Below are 9241 nucleotides of genomic sequence, written 5' to 3'. Positions count from 1 at the left end.
GCAAAACGGACGAAACGGACCTCCGACGGTCGAAACGGGGGTCCTGTTAATCGGGAGGGGTGTGGCGTACCGCAAAACGGACGAAACGGACCTCCTACGGTCGAAACGGGGGTCCTGTTCATCGGGAGGGGTGTGGCGTACCGCAAAACGGGACTCCACGGGATACTGTTCATCTCCACCGTCGACCTCCTCCAGCCTCCACGGGCTACCGTCGACCTCCTCCAGCCTCCACGGGCTCCTGTTCATCCAGCCTCCACCGCGCGCTACTCCACCGGCTACTGTTCAACCACCCCTCCACGGGCACCCCTCCACCGTCTACTGTTCATCCAGCCCTCCACACCACGGGGTCCTGTTCAACCACCCCTCCACGGGCACCCCTCCACCGTCTACTGTTCATCCAGCCCTCCACCACACCACGGGGTCCTGTTCATCCAGAGGCAACGCCACCGCTCACTGTTCATCCAAACCCCCCCCCCCGCAACGCTCACTGTTCATCCCAGAGGCAGCATCGATCGGCTTCAGTTAGCAGCAGTAGCGAAGGAATCGCTCGATCGGGTTCAGTTAACAGCCATCGATCGATCGCTCGGGTTCAGTAACGCGTAGCCTGCAGTGCAATCGCTCGGGTTCAGTTAGAGCCCAACGCCTCGCTCGGGTTCAGTTAGAGCCAACGCCTCGCACACACGCGCGTACATGTACGAGACAAACGCGCATCGCTCGGCCTCGGACCTCCCTCCGTAACCGGGAACTCCCCGAAATTTTCCTCGCCCTCGCTTCTACCACGGTTTTTTCCGTCATGGACGGCCCAAAGAATGTCATGCAGCTGCGTCTCCGGCCCGCCCAGGACGAAAAGCCCATTTTCTGTCATGATTTTTTGTCATAGAAGTAGGACCCCACCACATCTATGATGATACCGGGTTTTGTCACAATTATCGTCATAGAAGTGTCATATGTATGATAGAAAAAAATTCGTTCAGCCCAAAATGTCACGGATGTGTCTTTTTTTTGTAGTGTTACCACGCGTTGCTTGGCCGACCTGCCTTGGCCAAGTTCATGGCTGTGCCCCACTATGCCTACCTCAAGATGAAGATGCCTAGTTCGAAGGGGATCATCACCATAGCCAGAGACTACAAGAAATCCTCCGAGTGTGCTGCAGCCAGCAGCCGGCTGGCCGAGTCCCTCGTGATTGCCGAAGAAAAGAAGATGCTGGACCGAGTCGTAGCCATGGCCGGCAAGCAGCCGGCCCTGTCCCCTGACCCCAAGGAATATGATGCTCAAGGCTCCTTCCAGCCGGCCAAAGAAACAAAGAAGATACCTCTGGACCCAGAGAACCCGGAGAGGTTTGCCGTCATTGGAGCAAACCTAGACAGCAAATAGGAAGGCGAGCTCGTCGATTTCCTCCGTGAGAATCGGGACATCTTTGCATGGTCCCCAAAGGACATGCCGGGTGTTCCGAAGGATTTCGCCGACCACAAGCTACACGTCCGAGCAGACGCAAAACCAGTTAAACAACCTCTCCGCCGACTATCAGAGGAGAAGAGAAGGATTGTAGGAGAAGAGATAGCCCGGCTTCTGGCAACCGGCTTCATTATGGAGGTGTTTTTTTGTAACACCCCGGATGTAACTTTCCATATTTGTAACTCCAACTCTTGCCATTTTCGGCTATGTGCGATGATATTCACTCCGTGTTCGGGTTTTGTCTTTCATTTTGTATTTTGTTCATGTCATGCATTTCATATCATGTCATCATGTGCATTGCATTTGCATACATGTTCGTCTCATGCATCCGAGCATTTTCCCCGTTGTCCGTTTTGCAATCCGGCACTGCCATCTCCTCTGGTGCACCCCTCTTGTTTTCTTTCGTGTGCGGGTGTCAAACATTCTCGGAATGGACCGAGGCTTGTCAAGTGGTCTTGGTATACCATCGGTAGACCACCGGTCAAGTTTCGTTCCATTTGGAGGTCGTTTGGTACTCCAACGGTTAACCGGGCATCCGCAAAGTCCGTTTGTGTGTTGCAGCAAAACCCCCCTCAAAACCAGCCCAAAACCCACGAAACTCTCTTCCATGCTCTAGGTCGTTCGATCACGATCGTGTGGGCGAAAACCGCACCTCATTTGGACTCTCCTAGCTCCCTCTAGCTATATATATGCATCCCCTCCCGAAAACGTTCGCAGTCCAAACCCTACCTTTCTTCCACCTCGCGCCCGGACAAAATACCCCGCCGCCGGACGTGTCCGCGCCGCCGTCCCCATCGAATCACGCTACGCCACGTGGCCCGCCACCGCTCGTACCGCGCCGGCCCGCGAAGCCCGCGTCGGGCCCCGCGAGCCCGCGCGCCCCGCTCGCCGCCCGCGCCCTCCGCCTCCAGCGCTGTCGCGGCCCCGCCGCTCCGCCGCCGCGCCGGCGACCCCTCGCCGGTGAGCTCGCCCGCCCTCCTCGCCGCATCGACCCTCGCCGTCCCCGCCGCCTCGCCCGTCGCCGGCGCCTCCCTCCTCCGCCGCCGTAGCCCGAGCGCCGCCCCTCCGGCCTCCTCCTTCCTCTCCGCCGGCCTCCCCTCCGGTCTCCTCTCCGGCGAGCCGCGCCGCCGCTCGGGAGCTCATCCCCGATCCAGATCCACAGTACCCGAGGAGGTTGACTTTCCCGAGACCCCGAATTTTTGCCAAGTCCTGTGATTCTTACAATAAGTGCATCTGTTCATCATGGCATAACTCTCTGAATATAGCTCCGTTTCATGCGTGTAATATGTCATGTTGTTCGTCTCGTGATGCTCTACCTTTTGTTAAATTGCACCATGTTCATTTGAGGCCATCTTGATGGCCAAATCTCTGATGCAAGAGTGCTAGTTGCTGTTATCTGCTGGTTCTTAGCAGAACTTGGTGATTTGTTATTTTTGTAGCATTTAATCTGTGCATCTTATGGGCATGAGCTCTACATGTGTTTTGTTGTATGCCATGCCGTCTTTCCAAGGGTGTATGCCATGTATTTTTGTGATCTCTGTGGTGACTAGCACAGGCATGCAAACTAGGCTCCGTAATGTTCCTGATTTCAGGGACTTAGTAATTTCTCCAAGTCTGTCTGCTGTTATTTTGTTGCCATGCAAACTTGATGCTACAGAGAGATCCATGCATATTTTGGAGATGTTCAGTAAGGTTGTTTTGTAGATATTGTTGTAATTGATCCATTCCTGCCCATGTTTGCAATTATGGAGTGCCATAGCATGACTCAATCTTGCTCTACTTTTGCTATAAAATATTTCTGGCAGATTGTTTACGTGTTATTCAATTTTGCCAAGCTTGTTGTAGTTGATCCATACAGGCTATGCTTTTGTTATTGCCATGGATAGCTTCATAAACATGCCATCTTGCTGTAGGTATGCTTTTTTTGTCATGCATTGCCTTGTGGTGAGTGCATCAAGCTCACCAAAATGTCTTCATATTATTGTTTCTGCCATGCTCTGTTTTCTGCTGTCTGAAACCTGCTAACGAAACTTGCTATGTTTACATGGTTTCCATCATATCTTCTGGTCCTTTTTGGCTTATGGTCAGTAAGGGACTTTTGTCATATGCATTTACTAGAATACTGCGATGCCTTGTTTTACCATGTTAAGTTCATGTAGCATGTTGATTTCGTGCTCTGAACATTGCTACCTGATGCTGTTTCACGCATGTCCAGTAATTTCACTAGGTCTGTGAACCTGTTATCTTTTGCACTTTTGGCATGCTTGTTTGAGCTTGTTATGTTGTGATCTAGCCGTAGCTCAGTGTTCATCCTTTGTCAAGCATCACCTGTAGATTGTTACTTGTTGCATTTTAAGTGCTATCATGCTGTTAATCGTAGATTCGTGTCATTCTTGTTTTGCTTGCCATTTGCAAACCGTGCATCCGTTTCCGGTGATCTTTATATCGATTTCGACCGAAATCATCTCATCTTTCCAGTGGCATGCTTGGTTTGACAAGTTGCTGCCTTGTTCATCATTTTCCTTCCGGAGCACGCATATGCATCGCATATCATATCTCGCATATCATACATGTTTTGCATCATGTTGCTTGTGCATTTCTCGTGATTGATTGTGGTTCCGTTGCTTGTGTTCTTGTCTTGGGTAGAGCCGGGAGACGAGTTCGTGAACGAGGAACCTGTTGAGTACGCTTACGAGGATCAAGCTTTCGACAACTCTGAGAACCTTGCAGGCAAGATGACCACCCCTCGAAATCACTTCTATCTTTGCTTTGCTAGTTGTTCGCTCTATTGCCATGCTGCGCTACCTACCAATTGCTATCTCATGCCTCCCATATTGCCATGTCAGCCCCTAACCATCCTTTCCTAGCAAACCGTTGTTTGGCTAAGTTACCGCTTTTGCTCAGCCCTTCTTATAGCGTTGCTAGTTGTAGGTGAAGTTGAAGTTTGTTCCATGTTGGAACATGGATATGTTGGGATATCACAATATCTCTTATTTAATTAATGCATCTATATGTTTTGGTAAAGGGTGGAAGGCTCGGCCTTATGCCTGGTGTTTTGTTCCACTCTTGCCGCCCTAGTTTCTGTCATACCGGTATTATGTTCCTTGAGTTTGCATTCCTTACGCGGTTGGGTGATTCATGGGACCCCCTTGAGAGTTCGCCTTGAATAAAACTCCTCCAGCAAGGCCCAACCTTGGTTTTACCATTTGCCACCTAAGCCTTTCCCTCGGGTTTTCGCGAGCCCGAGGGTCATCTTATTTTAACCCCCCCCCCGGGCCAGTGCTCCTTCGAGTGTTGGTCCGAACTGAGTAGACTGCGGGGCCCCCTCATGGAAACTCGAGGTCTGGTTTTACTCGTAGGATGTCTCATCCGGTGTTGCCCTGAGAACGAGATATGTGCAGCTCCTATCGGGATTTGTCGGCGCATCGGGCGGCTTTGCTGGTCTTGTTTTACCATTGTCAAAATGTCTTGTAAACCGGGATTCCGAGACTGATCGGGTCTTTCCGGGAGAAGGTTTATCCTTCGTTGACCGTGAGAGCTTATGATGGGCTAAGTTGGGACACCCCTGCAGGGTATTATCTTTCGAAAGCCGTGCCCGCGGTTATGAGGCAGATGGGAATTTGTTAATGTCCGGTTGTAGAGAACTTGTCACTTGACCCAATTAAAATACATCAACTGTGTGTGTAGCCGTGATGGTCTCTTCTCGGCGGAGTCCGGGAAGTGAACACGGTTTGAGTTATGAATGACGGAAGTAGGAGTTCAGGATCACTTATTGGTCATTACTAGATGACGACCGCTCCGTTGCTTCTCTTCTCGCTCTCTTTTGCGTATGTTAGCCACCATGTATGCTTAGTGCCTGCTGCTGCTCCACCTCATTACACCATCCTTTCCTATAAGCTTAAATAGTCTTGATCTCGCGGGTGTGAGATTGCTGAGTCCTCGTGACTCACAGATTCTACCAAAATAGTTGCAGGTGCCGACGATGCCATTGCGGATGATGGGATCGACCTCAAGTGGGAGTTCGATGAGGAACGTGGTCGTTACTATGTGTCTTTTCCTGATGATCAGTAGTGGAGCCCAGTTGGGACGATCGGGGATCTAGCATTTGGGGTTATCTTATTTTCATTTGGATCTTGACCGTAGTCGGTCTATGTGTGTATTTTGGATGATGTATGAATTATATTTATGTATTGTGTGAAGTGGCGATTGTAAGCCAACTCTTTATCCCATTCTTGTTCATTACATGGGATTGTGTGAAGATGACCCTTCTTGCGACAAAACCACTATGCGGTTATGCCTCGACACGTGGGAGATATAGCCGCATCGTGGGCGTGACATTTTTCCAGAATGGCTTGCCAACCCGGTCCTTGTATTGAAGAAAAACAATAAGTGGCGCATGTGTATAGATTACACCAGCCTCAACAAAGTCTGCCCCAAAGATCTGTTTGCCTTACCTCGAATCGATCAAGTGATAGACTCCACAGCCGGATGCGAGCTGTTGAGTTGTTTGGATGCTTACTCAGGCTACCATCAGATCAAGTTGGATCCAGCCGACCGCCTGAAGACAGCCTTCATCACACCAATCGGAGCATTCTGCTACCTGACTATGACATTCGGCTTGAGAAATGCCGGTTCCACTTATCAGCGTTGCATGCAGAAGTGCCTCCTCAAGCAACTCGGCAGAAATGCCCACGTCTATGTGGACGATATTGTGGTGAAGACGGAGAAGCACGGCACCCTGCTGGAAGACCTCAGAGAAACATTCGACAACCTGCGCCGGTTTCAGATCAAGCTCAACCCTGAGAAATGCGTGTTCGGAGTACCAGCCGGCCAGCTTCTACGCTTCTTGGTCTCCGAACGCGGCATCGAGTGCAACCCAGTGAAGATCAAGGCCATAGAGAGAATGGAGATTCCTACCAAGCTGCGAGACGTCCAAAATTTTACCGGGTGCCAGGCCTCCCTGAACCGCTTCATCAGCCGGCTAGGAGAAAAGGCTCTCCCCCTGTACCGACTCATGAAAAAGTCCACCCACTTCGAATGGAACAACCAAGCTTTTCACGAGTTGAAGAAGATGCTGACCACGCCACCTGTCTTGGCGGCGCCGACTGAGAAAGAGCCCATGCTCCTTTACATTGCCGCGACTAGCCGAGTGGTCAGCACAGTTATTGTGGTCCAACGCCCAGAAGAAGGCCGAGCTCAGTTAGTCCAAAGGCTGGTGTATTATTTGAGCGAAGTAATGTCCACCTCGAAGCAAAACTACCCGCACTACTAGAAGATGTGCTATGGAGTATACTTCGCTGCCAAGAAGCTGAAGCCCTACTTTCAAGAGCACCCCATCACGGTCGTATGTACTGCCCCGCTTGCTGAGATCATAGGCAGCCAGGATGCATCCGGCCGGGTGGCCAAGTGGGCCATTGCGCTGGCTCCTTACACGATCTTCTACCAGCCTCACACCGCAATCAAGTCCCAAGCATTGGCCGACTTCCTTGTCGACTGGGCCGAGACCCAGTACCTACCGCCGGCTCCCGATTGCACTCATTGGCGGATGCACTTCGATGGATCCAAGATGCGCACCGGCTTGGGAGCCGGCATCGTCCTCACCTCTCCCAAGGGCGACAAACTCAGATACACATTGCAAATTCATTTTGCCGCCTCCAACAACGTGGCCGAGTACGAGGCGCTCATACATGGGCTCCGGCTAGCCAAAGAGCTCGGCATCCGCCGGATCCTGTGGTATGGCGACTCGGATTTGGTAGTCCAACAATCATCTGGCGACTGGGACGCCAAGGACGCAAACATGGCAAGCTACCAATTCCTCGTTCAGCAAATCAGCGGATACTTTGAAGGATGCGAGTTCCTCCACGTGCCACGGGCCGACAACGAGCAAGCAGATGCCCTGGCACGAATCGGTTCCACCCGACAAGCTATCCCAACCGGCGTCTCTCTCCAACGCCTCCTCAAGCCGTCTGTCAAGCCGTCTCCAGAATCAGACTCCATCTTTGTACCGCCTGACCCTGATGCAGTCGGATCCGACTTGGGGAACCCAGCAGGTGGCTCGGGGACTTCGACAGGCGGCCCGGGGACTGCCGTATTCGCACCCGGCTCGGGGACTTCAGAACCTGACTCGGGGACTGCAATGACACAACAGGCAGTGGCCGACTCCAAATCTTCACCACCCAACCCACCCACCCTGGTCGCAGTAGCCGTATTGGCAATAGAAGAAGTCACAACTCCATCATGGGCCCAACCCATCCTCAACTTCCTGGTAAACAGAGAGCTGCCGACTGACGAGATCTCGGCAAGACAAGTTCAACGCCGAGCCGGAGCATAGACAATAGTAAACAGAGAACTCGTTAGGCGCAGCGTCACTGGAGTATTCCAGCGCTGCGTCAAGCCAGAGAAGGGTATAGCAATCCTCAAGGACATCCACCAAGGCGAATGCGGCCACCACGCGGCCTCAAGATCACTCGTCGCCAAAGCTTTCCGCCATGGGTTCTTCTGGCCAACTGCTTTGGACGATGCCAAGGAATTAGTCAAATACTGCAAAGGGTGCCAAGTCTTTAGCTCCAAGCAACACCTGCCGGCTTCTGCACTCAAGACCATCCCCCTCACCTGGCCCTTTGCCGTCTGGGGACTGGACATGGTGGGCCCATTCAAGACGGCGCGCGGCGGCATGACACATCTGCTTGTCGCCATGGACAAATTCACCAAGTGGATTGAAGTGAAGCCAATCAAGAAGCTGAATGGGCCAACTGCCGTGACATTCATCGCAGATATCACCACCCGGTATGGCGTACCACACAGCATCATCACCGACAATGGCACGAATTTTGCCAAAGGCGCACTGGCACGTTTCTGTGCGACACAGAGTATCCGAATGGACTTAGCGTCCGTAGCCCACCCGCAGTCAAACGGCCAAGTCGAGCGAGCAAATGGCCTCATCCTCTCCGGCATCAAGCCCCGACTGGTCGTACCACTGGAGCGTTCGGCCGGCTGCTGGCTCGACGAGCTGCCCGCCGTCCTGTGGAGTCTGCGAACTACCCCGAACAAGTCAACCGGCTTCACCCCTTTCTTCCTTGTATATGGTGCCGAGGCTGTCATCCCAACTGACATTGAGTTCGACTCACCTCGGGTCACCATGTACACGGAGGCGGAGGCCAAGGAAGCGCGAGAAGACAGTGTTGACCTGCTGGAAGAGGGCCGGTTGTTAGCACTTAGCCGGTCCGCCATCTACCAGCAGGGTTTGCGTCGTTACCACAACCGGAAGGTCAAGCCAAGATCCTTCCAAGAAGGCGATCTTGTGCTCCGGCTGATCCAACGAACAACCGGCCAACACAAGCTCTCGGCCCCTTGGGAAGGCCCCTTCGTCATCAGCAAGTCCCTAGGCAACGACTCCTACTACCTGATCGATGCACAGAAGCCGAAGGCACGCAAGAGAGATGATTCCGGCAAGGAGTCGGAACGACCATGGAACGCCAATCTCCTCCGAAGATTTTACAGCTAAATGCAGTATGTACCACGCTACCTTTTGTATTAAGTACAAGACAACGGGCCCCCCGAGGAGCACTCGCGGATTACCCTCTTTTATCTATGTATGATGAGTGTCATACCTATGAATGTATTACTACATTTGTTTTCCTGTCCAGCACCGGGTTCGATCAGTCGGCCCGGGGACTTGCCGCCTTGAGTTATATTAAAGTTCTACCTACAGTCAGACAAGTAGTGTGCTGGCACCCAAGCCCTCTCTTGTTGAAAGTCGCAGCTCGAAGAATCGAGTGTCCGACTG

Source organism: Triticum aestivum, chromosome 5D (assembly GCF_018294505.1).
Source record: "Triticum aestivum cultivar Chinese Spring chromosome 5D, IWGSC CS RefSeq v2.1, whole genome shotgun sequence".
NCBI classification, from domain to species: Eukaryota; Viridiplantae; Streptophyta; class Magnoliopsida; order Poales; family Poaceae; genus Triticum; species Triticum aestivum.
The sequence above is the reverse complement of the archived record's forward strand: the minus strand, read 5'-3'. Positions refer to the sequence as shown.